The following is a 15638-nucleotide window of genomic DNA, read 5'->3' as shown; positions in this document are numbered from 1 at the left end:
CTCTTGCTAAGGAAGACTTTCATCCAAACGTCAGCCAGCGTTGTGACATCTGCAACCGCGGTTGCATGTCTCTTCTTGGTTCCTGCTCTCTAGAGGTAACTGCACTCCTGCTAGCGGTTTCTTTGGCTGTTTGCTGTATTTCAAATGTGTGTCTACCTTGAGTTTTTAAATGGTACTTGAATGCTGACTTTCAGTTATGGAAGATGGGGAGGGAGGGAGTCTTTCCATTAAAATGTCTCTTCTCATCACATGGTCATGCTACTCACTTTTCCTGCCTCTGTGAAACACTGTGAGCAGCCTGGCTGTAGGTAAGTGTGCAGACACCCCCATCAGAGCCTGGGAAACCCCTTTGTCTGCTTTTTCCACACGGATTTTTTTGTTTCCTTTGAACTATGCACCTAATTTGCTGTTTTTTTAAAAAAGTATTTGTGATCTTGATTTTTTTTTTAAATTAATTGGTGTGTAAAACTTGTACCTTTACAGTGGATGTCATTTGAGATGTGAATACAATGTGTGATGACTTCAGCAGAACGAGCAGCATTTGTATCTTCTCGAATGTTATTTGGTTCCATTGGGAATCCTTGTTCTTCTCATCTGGTTCACTGGAAGTCTGTAGTTGTGATTGCAGGCTACAGCTGCCCCACTACAGCTGGGTACCACTAGGGCTGATGCTTTCAACCTGCCTTTGGCACCTGTCTTAGGGTTTACTGCTGTGAACAGACACCATGACCAAGGCAACTCTTACAAGGACAACATTTAATTGGGGTTGGCTTGCAGGTGTAGAGGTTCAGTCCATTATCACCAAGGTGGGAGCATGGCAGCATCCAGGCAGACATGGTTCAGGAGGAGCTGAGAGTTCTGCATCTTCATCTGAAGGCTGCTAGCAGAATACTGGCTTCTAGGCAGCTAGAATGAAGGTCTTAAAGCCCAAAGAGTTTATGTGCATTTTGTCTGGTAATACCATTTACCATATGGGAAATTAATGCCGAAAAACTTAAAGATACTTAATGGTTAAAAAAATGAAATTTTTGTAATCTACTAACATAATGTTTTGTGAAAATTTACTCGCCCAAACAAGAGTGCTGAAAAGCTATTTCATATTTTTATCATTTTTATCATGTGTTTGCTTGAAAATACTTATGTATGTGTATGTGCCTAGTATTTGTGTGTATATAATGTATATATTCATGCATATATGTGTGTATACACCATGTCTCTGTGTGTGTGTGTATGTGCAGATGCCCACAGGGGACAAGCCAGGTCATCATCCTGGAACTGGCATTACTTATAGTTATGAACTGTAATGTGGGTACTAGGAATCAGACCTGGGTCCTCTCTGAGAGAAATTAGTACATTTAACTACTGAGCCATCTTTCCAGACCCCAAATGCGTATTTTGATAGAACATAGGTATGTTCTCAGTTCTTTCTGTGTTCAGTCTGTTGCATGCTGTTTCAACTTGAAGTATATAAAGAAAGAATGGTTTCATTCTGATGTGTAGTTAGAAAAGGTGAAGGGTCTCCAATAGCTTTTCCAGAAAATTCTGAATGTCTTTCAGTCTTAAGGGGAGAACTCAGCAAAGGCCAGTGTGGAGACACTTGGAGATTTGGTACATCTGCTTTCTGTTTCATGGACCAGCTATTTGGAAAATGGTGGGCTCACTAAGCCACAAATCTTTTGAGTGTTAACACATTTCTTTTTAGGCCGTTAGTCAATCAGATTCATAGCTATTGATCTCAACTGGACAGGAGTCACTCAGGGGCTCTCAAGTACACAGGGTAGCTACTTTTACCCAAACACTAATTCTGCTTGAAAACTCAAATTTTATCTCTAGTAACAAATCCTACTGGCTATTTTCCTTGAATCAACAAACTCATGTTAATTTTCCAGAAAACATCTGCTAAACACCTACATCTAGATAGCTGTAAATTGTTTATCAGTTCTTCTGCCCACCTTCCCAGTAAAAACAGCATCGAATGATTCAAGTGGTTGGTGAATTTCACAGCTCTGTGGGTCACACAAACGCTTGTCTCTGAGGCAGCCAGTAGTCTATGTGGCATGAAAAGTGCTTGTGTTAAACAGAATAGGGTATGCTGGAAGTCTGAAATCCTTGTAGGCTTGGATGCATCTTTTTTGGGTAAGGGCTGAGGACAGTTTACAACAATTAGCTCAGAACTCAATGCAAAGGCCAGGGAAAAAGCTCTATCCACTGGGCTTCATGGAACAGAATTTTGCCAACAGCCATATGTAACAGAGAGGGTGAGTCTTTCCCCGTTGCCAGGCCTTAGATGAGAACATAGGCCGGCTGATGCATCTTCTGTAGTTTTCAGAGAAGACCCTACACACAAGAGGATCTAGCAGCAAATCCTAGACTACTTAGCTAAATAAGCATGAGATAATAAAATGGGTTAAACATTACATTTACGTATTGTGTGCACGTGTGTGCATGTGTGGTGTGTGTGCACATGTGTGTATGGTATGCTCATGCATGTGGTTACATTTGTGGTGTGTGTGTGTGTGTTTGTGTTTGTACTTGTGGAGGTCAGAGGAAAACTTGAAGGACTTGATTATCTCTGACCATGTGAGTGCCAGGAATTGAACTCAGGTCACCAGCTTTGGTGGCAAGCACCTTTACCTGTTGAGCCATCTAGCCTGACCACACCATACATTTCTAAGTTTGCAATAGTATTTCTCTGTGCCGACAGGCAGCTAACACCGGACATAATAGAACTGTTCTGTTGAGTTGCAAGTTTAGCCTCTTGGGCTTGTAGCATGGGAGGAAGAGTCTCCTGCCCTAGTTCACCCAGCACAATCTATGAGTGTCTGTTTATATCATGGTTATAGGTGCAAGAGAGGTCATGTGACCATTTTTATAGGGTTGCCGAGGATTTGAATTCAGGTCTTCGTTGCTTATGTAACAAGTACTCTTGCCCACTGTGCTGTTTCCCCACCCCCAGGAAACCCTCTTAAAACAGGGGCGGAGTAATTTCTCTCTAGAGACAGTAGGGTGAACAGAGGCTGAGAGGCCTGTCTGTTCCAGGCTAACACACACATGGGGATTCATTTTGCCTGTGCCAGCATGGAATCACAACGGCTGGGCTTCACTTCTGCCATCACTGCTGGATCCAAGAGCCTCTGGATCCAAGCACTCAATGGAGGACCACGGAGTCCACAAGACAAGGTACAAGTCACTCGTCCTGGGTCATCCGAGTTCCATCTGCTTTTTGTAGGTTGTACAAAGAGTGCTGAGGCTGACAGCCTCTGTGCTGGCTGCAGGTGGGCCATCCCTCTTCAGTTTTGAAGTTCCAGCAGTGTATGTCAGGTGCGCGGCTCCTGAGTGCAGGAAGTTCAGTTTGAGTGTGACCAGAGCGTGGTTGTGGTTGTGGGTCCAGGTAGCACGTGGCTTGGCTTGTTTCAGCTCCTTTTGGGCTCTGGAATCTTCCTCTTCTGGTACCATATGATAGCCCCAGGCATCTCACTGCCGTCTAGTCCTGTCTGCCCCCCCCCCCACTTCTTCTTCGTGGAGGGTCCTGTCAAAGGAACCCTTTAAGAATGGTATCCTGGTGGGCTTGTTGACTGGGTGTCCCCACCCCAGGCCTGCCTGAGGCGCCCTGGGGAGGGCTGGGAGTCTGGCCACTTACCTCAGCCCATTAGGCTTACAGCAGAACTGCTAACAGACAAAGGCTCGAAAAGGGATTAGGGGCAATTACCAGGCCAGCTCTTTATTCCAAGATTTAATGGGCCTAGCCACTGTAATTGTACCTGCCCGTATAAGCTGCTCCCTCCAGGTTGACTGGGGTGTGGGCATTGGAGGCACCCATACTGTTGCTTGCCCACCTGCCCACTTTGCCCAGCAGCAAATTGGAGTGTATTGGGGCCTCCAGTGAGTTCAGTGTGGGACAGTCCCCTCTTAGGGGCTGATAACAGCCTATCCTGGAAGCACACAGCCTGAGCCCAGTGAGTGCTGAGGCCTCTCCTCTTTCTCAGGGTGTGAGGTATTTAAGATATCTTAGTCATCACTGCATGTTTCTCCTTGGGGCCTGTGGGCTCCATGGTCATGTCCAGAAGCTAGGCCAACTGGTGCTGGGAGAAGAGACTCGTGGTCAGAATTGTGAGGTAAGAAGGCCTTAGGAAGAGAGGGGGAGGGCGCTCTGTGGAGTGCACTTGCCTGTGTACTCTGGTGCCCTGGGGACATACAGGGCCCAGGATGTCTCAGCTGTAGCTCTTCCGAAGTGATGGAACTCAGCCCTGAGCCAGGGAATGTCAGCTTGGTTCTGCTCCCTCTGAGGCACTTTCTTATCAGGGAGGCTCCTGGAGGGTTCAGCAGAGGGCATCTGATGGTTCAAGGTATGTGTCCTTTTTAATCCTTTCAGGGAGCTGCTGGTAAGGTGATCCCGACGGCCATGTTTTTATTTCTTAGAATTATTTTCCAGTCATTCATGCGAGCTGGGAGCACCATATCGGTTTTCGGCCTTAAGTAAGAGGATTAAAAAACGTTGCATAATGCAGGGCCTGAGTTAAGTGCCCCAGCCCCAGCACCTTGTCACATCATGTAATTAGGAGTAATTGCCAGTGTGGGGTTCTGTGAAGGTGCCTGTGGGGGGCGGGGAGCACCAAAGCCTGGTCCGAACCGCATTTGCCAGGGAGGGCAGGTGAGAGATGCTGGAGAGGAAGTGGTCTCGTCCATCTTCCTCACAAGGACTCGGCTTTCCTTGGAGGGTCACCTAGGGACTATCCTGAAGGTCTGTGTAGAGGACAAACCATTGTTCTGGGATTGTCTGGGTCTGCTCTACTCCTCGGCCGCATTGGGAGACAGAGATAGGGTCAGACCTGAGACCATCAGTCTCTGTCCGTTGTCATGTTTTTGGTCAAGGAAGATAAAGGTTATTGATCTCTTGGGGGGGGGGACAGGGGGGAGGAAGGTGGGATGCCTCACTTTCTCTGGGAGTAGGGGTGGTGCTCGTCTCACAGGTACTTCTTGGCCTTAAACTAAAGCTGAGCTTTCAGTCTTTCAAAATACATGAGCCTTGCCACGTGGTAGAGATGCCTTTTGCGAGCTGTGCCTCCTGGTCGGGTCTGTGATAGAGGGGGAGATATCTTCATCGTCACAAGAAGTAACCAAGGAGCAGGGGAGTAGAAGCAGGGAGCTTGCTCTGCATGGCACAGTTGTGATGATTGAGGTAACAAGTTACTTTGATGTCGGTTTCCCGTGTGGTCACCTTTTGGCCACCTCTGTCATCTGCTGCCCTCGGCTTTTGATAACCACCTCTGTTAATGTTTGAATACAAAAGGTTTCCCCCACAGGCGTGCACACGTGTGTGTTTTAATACATGGTGATCTGCACCCTTTTAGAGGTGGGGACAAGCTGGAGGAGGTGGGTTGCTGTGGGTGGGCCATGAGATTTATAGTCGGGTCCCACTTTCTGTCCCAGCTTTGCTTCTTGGTCTGCTGACATGTGAGCAAGTGGCTGCCACAGGCTCTTGCAGCCACACACACACACCCTCTCCACTCCATGAGATACTGTGTACCTTTCAAACTGTGAGCCACAGACAAACACACCCTCCACTCCGTGAGATACTGTGTACCTTTCAAACTGTGAGCCACAGACATATACCCCATGATACTGCATCCACAGCCACACACACCCTCCACCCCATGATAGAAACTGTGTACCCTTCAAACTGTGAGCCAAAGACACACACCCCATGATAGTGCAGCCACACACACACACACACACACACACACACACCCTCCACCCCATGATAGAGACTGTGTACCCTTCAAACTGTGAGCCAAAGATATACCTCCTTCACTCCATGATAGTGCAGCCACAGATACATACCATCTCCACCCCATGATAGAGACTGTGTACCCTTCAAACTGTGAGCCAAACCAGACCTTTCCTCCCTACAGCAGCTCCTTGTCAGGAATTTGGTCACAGGGATGAAACAAAACAAAACATATCTAGGCTTCCCCGAGTAGAAGTGAGAGACCAGGAAGAGGGCATGGCTATTTCTTGAGACTTCTTGAGAGGAGGGGAAGGTGGCTAAGGAGAGGAGACCCCTGGAAGGAGCAGTGACATATTTTCTAGCAGTTGCTCACAACATCCCAGGATTCTTGGGGTTCTCAGGAAGCTGGAAGCCAGAGGGTATCCTATGACCACTTTCAAACTGTCCTCAGTCCTGTAGCTTTCTCCAGAGCTACCCTACTCCAGGCAAGAGGAAAGGAGGTCAGAGCTCCCTATAGTCAGAACCGCTCTGCCTGCCCAAGCTCAGATAAGGTTCCTCTTGGGTATAGAAGCGGTTTTTAATGGTGACAGAAACGACTACGCTGCTGTATGTCAGAGTAGATCTTAAGTGCTTGGTTCTAGACAAAAGGGACCCATATTTCTATATCATCTTCACCTTCATCACACTAGGGTGGCTACTGTACCCTACCACATGTTTGCCTAGTAAGAGTTCTTCCTAGGAATGAGAGATGAGACTCACCCACGATTTCTTGGAAGTCATGCCAAGCACCATCGTAAAGGTAAAGGATGCCGAGCTGGTGAGATGCCTTCAGTCCCCCAAACATATTAATACCAATAACAAGGTTTCCACAGTACAGGGAGGGCAGGTAAAGAGTCATAGGCCACTCAGCTGTTGAAATAGTGTGGCATTAGTGTTTGTTTATAGCTTCCAGGTAGGTGTTCCAAGACATTCAGTATAAGGGTATGGCTAGTGAGGGGTCAAAGGTAACTCAAGGGCCATGTATCTGAGTCTGTTTCTGAGGACCACCTGAAGTAGAGTTGTGAATTTCCTGGAGACTTTCAGAAGTCTTCTAGTCATTGGGTTGATTTCTTTCAATTAATTAGAAGTTAGAAATCTAGCTATCAGATGGGCTCTTTCTAAAAATTGAAACCTATTATCTACAAAGTACACACACAGACACGCACACACACAGACACACACACACACACACACACACACACACACACTCACTCATATAAGAGTTTAACTGGATTTTTTTCTGTCCTGGGATTAACAGTCTTCCCCATAGCCATAGCCTATGAAGCAAAAAACTCAGTGCCAGGTAGGATCACTCTCTTTGAATTGTTGGTCAAAGATGTCCTACAGACCCTCAAAACAATACAATACTATTGCTCTTGGTTGTAATTAGTGGCAAGACCCAATTGCTGAAGATATCATACTCTGGTCACAGGATATGGTGAAGTTGAATTGGTACTGACCAGCATTCCTCCATGCTGGCTAGCTTTCATAGCACCAAAGGTGGTGTGTAGTTTGTGGGTCAGGAGATATCGTCAACAGCTTTATCCATTTGTGAACCTTGTAAGCTATAATAGTTACTGGTATAGGAATATATGCCCGTGGATGCAATGGTGGCATAAATGTTATGGGGTAATCTACACTTTTGGGACTTAAGGACTGTTCCACTCCACAAGAGGAAGCTCGTGTCTAATAACTGTAAATCTGCCATGGCTGGGGAGCTCAAAGGCTCAAGGAGTGAACCGTCTACTACTAGACCATTCTAAAGGTTCTATCAGAAGGTACTAAATTGACATGGTACCAAACTGTCCTCTAAATACCTATCTCTATAGTCTTGACTGGTGTCGCTTTCAGACTTCCTCAGAGAAGTTTCTTTGTGAAGTGGACAGTGTTGAACACAGAAACAACTAGATAAAGGCAGAAAATAACCTGACAGTGAGCGTGCTCAACATGATGGTGAATCTTTATCACCTCCCCCGAGATTCAGAGACCGTTATAGAAGTAGGGAGGGTTCCAAAGAATACACATAGTTGGAGCCACGGGGGATGGAGGAGTTAGACATGAATATGAGGAAAATATATTGATTGGAGTTATCAAGGAACTAATAGGAATACAGTTTTAAAAGATCGAATAGCCACAAAAATTGAGACCATTAAAGTCTTCAACATCCAAATAAATGTACTGTAATTATGGATTTAAGGCAGCATAGTAGGTGTCGGGAGAGCCATTCGGGGTGAGGAGTGGGGCAGAGTGCTTTCAACTCTCCAGGTTACCTCCAGGTCAGACCATCCCTAGCATGTGGGCAGTGACCTCGCTGCAGGTGAATCACACGAGGAGGAATGCCCCCGTCTCCAGCCATGTCCCACTGCTGGCATTGAGCAGGATTAAGAAGTTACGTTGAGTTGTGTCACCTTGGCCTTTGCCTGTGGTGGGAGGGTGACTAACTTTCTGTCCAGGCTGTTTTCTCAGGCTGTGGCCCAGTCAGGAGAGCTGGCTAGAGTGGCTGATGTCAGGATATGAAGACAGATACAAGGAGGCTCCCCGTACCTAGGAGGGGACCCTGGCCTCTTGTTCCCCTCCTCTGTTGTAACAACTACAGAGCTGTGATAAGAACATCACAACCATGTAGCTGGGTTTCCTTCCTCTTGGCGCTTGGCAGTGCCTGGCTCAGCTCCTTTTATCCCCCACTATTCAGATGGAAAGCTGAAGCCTGGAGAGCGGATACTGCTTGCCTGGCTGAGCTGTGCTCCAGTCTCTTGGCAGCTGGTGTGTCTTCTTCAGACTGGCCTTAGAGGGAGTTGTGGTCATCGGGAAGAGTCAAGGCTATGGGATTGGAGGTTGGCACACTTGTGCAAGGATTCTATTTCTTCTCTTCCCAGAGGAAACCCTTCATCTGCCTTTACTGTCTCAAAGTCTAATTCCAGGGCACACCTAGCAGGTGGCCAGAAGAATTTCTTTGAACATGCAGATGGTGTCTGAAGACAGTTTTCAAACATGATTCAACTACCCAGTGTACATGGGACCTGAATCCTGACTCACAGATGTTGCATAAGAGGTAGAGCTGTATGTTTTGATGTACCATAAAACCTTTCCATAGGTTCAAGAAATGAACGCAGAGCATGGTCAACCAGGGCATATTATACTAAGACCTGCCATTGCTGTATTAAAGAATATATACCAACCTTGGAAGATATTATCCTACTCAAGTATATCAACGTTTTGGCTTTCTTGGTCTCCCTGTCCCAAAGAGCAAATCTGGACATACAAGTAGGCCAGCCTTCTAGAATGTTGTTCTGTGTGGCTCTTCTTTCCTCAGACAGTCTTCTTGGTCTTAGACTAATAGTATGAGGGAAGTGGGCATGAGAGGGGAGAGACTAGTCCCTCGAAGGATCTCCTAGAGCAAAGGGTGGCTGGCCTCATTGTTGTAGTTTATTGTGTTTCTTCTGTGGCTTCCTGCGGGGCCCATTGGGACATCTACTTCTGTTAGTGAAAAAGAAAGAATTTAGCTTTCTCAGTTCCTGGGTCACTCGTTGACTTGTTTTACACATGTAAACCTAGATTATGGACCAAGGTTTGGTCTGGAGACCTTGAAGGTCTTTTGGCAGTCTTTGAGTAGGAAATCACAGGCTATCTCAACATCTGACTGAATTTTTTTTTCATATTAACAGTAAGGAATTCAGTGGCAGCAGAGGGTTACTTCATGATGCCCTTGTGGGCCAGGCACCATATGAGACCCAGCAGGAGTGGGCTTTGAACATGACCCAGGGAGTTACTATGCACCTTGTTCCTCGCTCTGTGTCTGCTGGCTTTTCTACAGTGACTCTGTCTCAGGGCAGAACACCAGGAAGTGCCAGTTCCCATCTCACTGATGGCTGCAGAGTGGGACTTGAGAGCCAGCCCTCAAGGTCATGAGGACAGGGGAGACTGCTTGCCACATCCTCATACTGGGCCAGTCCTCAAGGAATCAACTCATCAGAAACAGATCTGGGTTTATCTGAAATAAGTTTCAAAAGTGAACAAGATTTCAAAACAGTTATTTCATAGACATTTCATAATTAGAGATCTAGAATCCTCTTCTGTCAACCTGCCCTGGCCTTAGCCAGGCTTACCTGTTGCCTGGCTTCTTACCTCTGCCCCGCCCCCCACCCCCTCTCTCCCCTTGCTACAGCTCTGCGGGATTGGCCTCTGGGTAGGAAATCTGGCCTGATCTTGGGGAAGAATCACTAGCCATGTATAACAGCATGTTCTGAGAAAGGGCCTTGAGCATCATCTCCTGGTCTAAAACCTGTTCTATCATGGTGGCTGAAACACTGGCCTCACAAACCAAGCCTTGGGCCTCCGTCCTCACTTGACTGGTCTGACAGAAGTCCTTTTCCCAGGAGGCCTTGCTTTACTTACTTGAACAACAGGGGTGATGGTGGGTGACACCAGGAAGCCTCAGTGGTCTGTGGTGTCAACTTCTACACACTTCCTTAGTCCTGGGCTCATTCCCACCTCAGCTTAAGTCACTGTTCCCCCTAGACACCGGCTGGGAAGCCTGACTCTCTGCTGACTTGAGCACAGGATGTCTAGTGACAAGCTTGCTAGGTTATAGTCTAGGGACCTGTGCATATTGTAATATAACATAGATGATAAACCCAACAGCCTCTTCCTTGTGTCATTCCTACAGGCTCAGCTATGGTTGGTGGACATTTTTTTTGAGACCTAGATTGAGACTTTGAGCTCAGCCGGATCATGGTGGCATACCCAGGTAAGTTTCCACAGGATTGCTTATTTTAATGTGAGCTGTATTGGATTTCCTTGGAACTAGGATTCAGTAAAATTTGGGCCTTGCTTCTACTCTGGGACTCATGCCGTCTCTACCATGTAGTAATTGTCATAGGGGAAAGGATAACCCCTATCATGAGGTATACTGGGACTCGTGATGATACCAATGGAAATGAGGCCAATGAGTATCCCTGCACAGATTCCCAGTGTGCCTGCTTCTCCCTCGCTAGAGGCAGGTCTGAGTGGATGTGGAAGGAATAGCAGCAGACTGGGCAGGACCGTGGTCGTAGTCTGCTTGCTGGACCAACATATGCCTAGATCATGAGAATATAGCCTCTCTCTTTTTTCCATTCTAGGAATGGGTCCCAGGAAACTACTACCTGCCACTTTGGTGGGGAGGGCGGGAGGAGGCGTGCACTGTGAAGCCTGCAGGTTTCACTCAGTTGGGATTTGTCACCTGGCAAATAGTCAAGTATCTGCCATACCTGTTCGTGTCAGCTGCAGCCTCCGTGGCCAATCCACATGATGAAGTATCCAGTCAAGTTTTGGCAATTCCGAAGGTGTGGCAATCCGTGGTTCTTGCAAGGGGCCAGTGGGGAGCATTGCGACAGAGGCCCTTGTGCTGGGCCTGCAGAATGCCCTAGGAGGGAGTTGGAGGGTGGAGGGCACCCTTGACAGTTGACATCTGTGTCAACAGCACCCAGTGACACATCGGAGGAGGACGAGCCTGTGCTTGGCAGACCAACAATGGGTTGATTGACAAAACGAACTTTCCCCTCAAAGGCTCCACCATTGCTGGAGAAGGAGCCTGGGTGCATAGGTGGTCTCCCTGCTCTCCGCTTGGGGTTTCTCTGGTGGGCGCAAAGAATGGGTCAGAAGTGGGTAGGAGCGTCTGATGGGGTCATGACCTATGTACAATCCTATGGGAGTCTGCTTCAGTTTGAGGGACAGGCTGGCAGGTCCTTGGCGTGCAGAAACAAAGGCCTGGCAGTTTGGGGGGTGACGAACACTGTACAGGTGGGAGTGGCTGTCCCTGGGTTGGTGATGTATCCGTGATGCCTCCAATCCAGCATGAGGTGGGAGGAGCTTCACACACGACTGAGGTAGTGTATCTGCCCTCCAACAAAGGGAACATGCTTTGACATTATTCACATCCACTGGAAACAGCCCTGCCGGGCGGGCTTAGGTCAGCACTGGAGCACAAATCTTGTCTTTTTAAAGCACCAGTCTATCTGTACTGCACACACACGTGCATGTATACAGACCACCTCGCCCTGCAAGGCTACAACTCTCATGTAGACGCCAGAACTTTCATCAATGATTTTTGTCTGTGCTGTCCCCAGAGGAAATGAATTAAGCTGGTTTCCATCAAGGCCCCTAAGACAAGCCACCAACTCTGATGGCTCAGTGGGTCAGTGGCATTGTCTCATCATGGGTCGCAGATTTTTTAAGTGACTTCCTGAGTGGGAGACTAAAACGCTCTTCTAAGACCCATTTCTTTAGTCTATGTCATGCTCGAAGCCTTTGACATCTTCTGAAGTTGCTTTCAGGGGTGTTTCTCAGGGCAGATATGAAAATGCTCAACGGGACCCAGCCTCTCGGCTCCCCACTCACACACTGCACTCCGACCCTTGTTTTCTGCTGGTTCTTTGGTTCTTCGGTGATATAAAAGATACACAGTACTGGCTGCTTTTCAGGGAACACCTTCTTTCCTACACCCTCTCTGTCTCTGTTCACTCCTGTTAACCCTTCAGTTCTCAGGGCGGTTGTTCCTATAGATGTTTTCTGTCTTGTTTCTTTAGTTCTACTTGTTCTGTGGATGGAGAGAAGATTCTGTTGTCTGCAGTGCTGCGGACCGGTTTTGACATTTTGGCTCGTGAGGTCTTTTTTCATCGTGGGCCTGATTATTATTGTCTGTGCGTTAGTCATTGATGTTAAATGATCATTTTATCAGTGAGTTTTTATTTCAATAGATCAATTACTTTTCGACCGGGTCTCACTATATAGTCCTAGCTAATATAGAAAACTCTATATAGACCAGGCTGGCCTAAATCTAGCCTGCCTCCCCAGTGCCAGAATTCAAGACATGTATCACTCAGCAGTATTTTAGAGGTTTTTGTGTGCTGCTCAATGAGAACTGCAGACTCAGAGCTGCCTTTGTGTGTCTCTCAGTTGCCCTGCCCCTTGGCTCCGAGACCGTAGCCTGTCATGGGCTCATTTTCCATAAATGGAATTTAGGCTTAAATTCTTGTGGTTCTCATCCTAGGAGGATGCGACTGGCTTGTTACCTTCTCCTCCTGAACAAGAGAAATTAGCTTCAGATGCTTGGTTTTCAATCTTGCATCTCCTCCTCCTCCTCCTCCTCCTCCTCCTCCTCCTCCTCCTCCTCCTCCTCCTCCTCCTCCTCCTCCTCCTCCTCCTCCTCCTCCTCCTCCTTCTTCTTCTTCTTCTTCTTCTTCTTCTTCTTCTTCTTCTCCTTCTTCTTCTTCTCCTTCTTCTTCTTCTCCTTCTTCTTCTTCTTTTTCCATTTTCTCCTTTTTCTCCTTTCCTTTCTCCCTTCTCCCTTCTCCTTTCTTCTTTCTTCTTCTTTCTTCTTTCTTCTTTCTTCTTCTTTTTTGTAGCTTTTTGGCCTGGCAATTCTTCACAATTTTATAAGAGCTTCTTGATTGATTTTAAAAGATTAAAAATGTCTCGTTTAGGGATTATATGATACCCACTGCAGGTGGTTGGTTCAACGTAACCAGCTCTTTTGAAGGGTATAAGTTCTCGAGTTCTGATCATAACTTCCTTCTCCGACTTCCTGAGTGCCCCCCACTGGCCTTACTCTTACTAAACCCTTCGGCTCATTTGTGTGCAGTATGGTGAACATCTCTGTCCACTCAGACCACGGACACAGAGCCAGGGCTTGTGACTGTTTGGTCACCATTAGTCCCAAAGCACCTACCACAGAGTTGGATATGTATCTGTATCTGGGGTTATTTAGAGTTGGGGTGGGCTCCACCTTGTTAACTGGGTACGGCAAGTTTTCTTGTACACGTGTAGTTTTGCAAGCATAGGGATGCCGGTACCATCTCTCGTGATTTAAACTTAGGCTTTTTTCCCCCTCATTTTCAGCTGTAGGATCTTTTTGAGCGCCATAACCTTTGTGAAGTCCAATTTCCCCACCTGTAAATGAGGAAAACATTAGTGCTGGTTTAATAGGCTGCTTGGAGGATTAAGTGGAAAGATAGACTACGGGGTGGATTGTAGCGTGTGAACTGGGCCAGTACATGATGTCATTCCTGCCCTCCTCCTCATATTGGTGTGTGTGTGTGCATGTATGTGTGTGTGTAAGCATTAAAGTATTCTAGATTTGTCATAGTTGAAGTCCTGTATGCAGAAGGATACTTTGATACATTTGTGCAAGGTTTAGAAGGCAGAGATGAAACGGAGTCCACCTTCCTGTTGGCTTGGCCTCAAGCATGAAAGCAGGAAGTGCAACACTGGAGATGTCCAAAAGGTGCTTCACCTGCTGAGCCATCTCCCCAGCCCAATGTGCTGTTAAGGCACCTGAAGTCAATAGCTTCCTACACCCCCTGCAGCACTAAGGATGGAACCTAGGGCTTGATGCACACTAGCCAAGCGTTGTGCCGCTGAATTACACCCTCAGCCCCGCCTTACTTTTCTGAGACATGTTCTCTTACTGAACCCAGAGCTTGCCCGTGGCTGGATTGCCTGGTTAGGGATCCACCTGGTTCTGCTCTTCCAGAACTGGGGTTACACCCACCTTGCTTTCTACCTCACCAGAGATCCAAGCTCACATCCCCAGGCTTGTGCGGCAAGCCCTTACCCACTGAGCCATCCCCCCAGCTTCCCCACTGCCATCAATCTTTTTGCCATATAGACTCAACTTAGTTTTAAGGTTTTCTTTGTGATTCTTGGCTCTACCACATGGACTCTGGTGTCTACACTGAGTCATCCTTACTCGTTCAGGAAGTACGTGCTCAGAACAGACGGGGTTTTTTTTATCAGTCTGTTGATTGTTTGGAGAGCCTTGAAGTTAGTTCTGTAGTTTCCTTTCATCTTTCTGCTCTCTGGCCTCATCAGAATAGCCTGGCAGTGTTTCTACCAGGGTGATAGTCTTAAGAAGTCTGTGGGTCTCCCCCACAGGTCTTCCCAGATCGTTCCTGGATCATCCATTCCTACTTTAGGTTTTGTTTGTTTGTTTTTGTTTTCTGAGATGATTCAAAGGAATTAAAGATTTACACAATCTTTCCCTTAACATTTGAAAACATTGCATTCATGTGATAAGTTAGTGTGTGTGTGTGTGTGTGCATGCATGTATGTGCATGCATACATGCGTCTGTGTGTGTGTGAGAGAGAGAGACAGAGAGAAACACACACAGAGAGAGAGAGAGAGAGTCATGGGGGAGAGAGAGGAGAGAGATGTAAATGTGCCACGGTATGTATGTAAAGGTCAGGGGGACAACGTGCAGAAGTCTGTTCTCTTTTTCCACCATGTGGGTCATAGACAATAAATTTGGGCCATCGGGCCTGGTGACAATCATCTTTACCCCTGGACCATCTTGTTGCCCCTTAAAGAGCCTTCCTTATGTGTGGCTGAATACTCTGACTGCTCTGAGGTTCAAGCTAAGGCCCAACCACACCTGTGGTTTTTTTTTTTCCTACCAAATCTCATTTTGCTATTTTTGCCATCTCAGTAGACCGAGAGATTCTCTAAATCACTGCCTTGCATCATTTCTGTCTAGCCACACTCCCTTTAAGCTCTGTTGACTCTACCATATCTTATTTTATTCTGAACAGCAAGAATAATGTTACACATTGCTGTATGTCATGCCTGCTTGGCTAAATATCCAACTATGTCACTAGTGTTACTTCACAGAGGCCGCACGACTCCAGGGAGCTCACCTACTGGTTTTGTTTCTGTAGAACAGGATCCCCCTCTCTTCCAGTTCCCAGTGTCTTCTGAGTCTCTTCCAGCAGTGCACCCATTTTATAACAGTCCATTTACAATAACTCACATCATCTTCAAAGCAGCTTAGGCTTCCCTAACATGTTCTTCATTTTGGGCCCACCCAAAGGAGAGTTCCTAATAATCTGTTCCAGG

The 15638-nt window shown here is 46.9% G+C and overlaps 1 long non-coding RNA gene across 1 annotated transcript in view; it reads left to right on the top strand.

Moving 5' to 3' along the window:
* LOC147000954 (uncharacterized) overlaps window positions 1-15638 on the top strand; it is a 138312-nt gene that overhangs the window by 49027 nt on the left and 73647 nt on the right. The window contains exon 2 of the long non-coding RNA XR_015045390.1: window positions 10434-10514. This is a non-coding gene — a long non-coding RNA (uncharacterized LOC147000954). The remainder of the gene's footprint in view (window positions 1-10433; window positions 10515-15638) is intronic.

This window comes from Mus caroli, unplaced genomic scaffold (assembly GCF_978045245.1).
Source record: "Mus caroli unplaced genomic scaffold, Mus_caroli_1 scaffold_15, whole genome shotgun sequence".
Lineage (NCBI taxonomy): Eukaryota > Metazoa > Chordata > Mammalia > Rodentia > Muridae > Mus > Mus caroli.
This window is presented reverse-complemented; position numbering and strand designations above follow the sequence as displayed.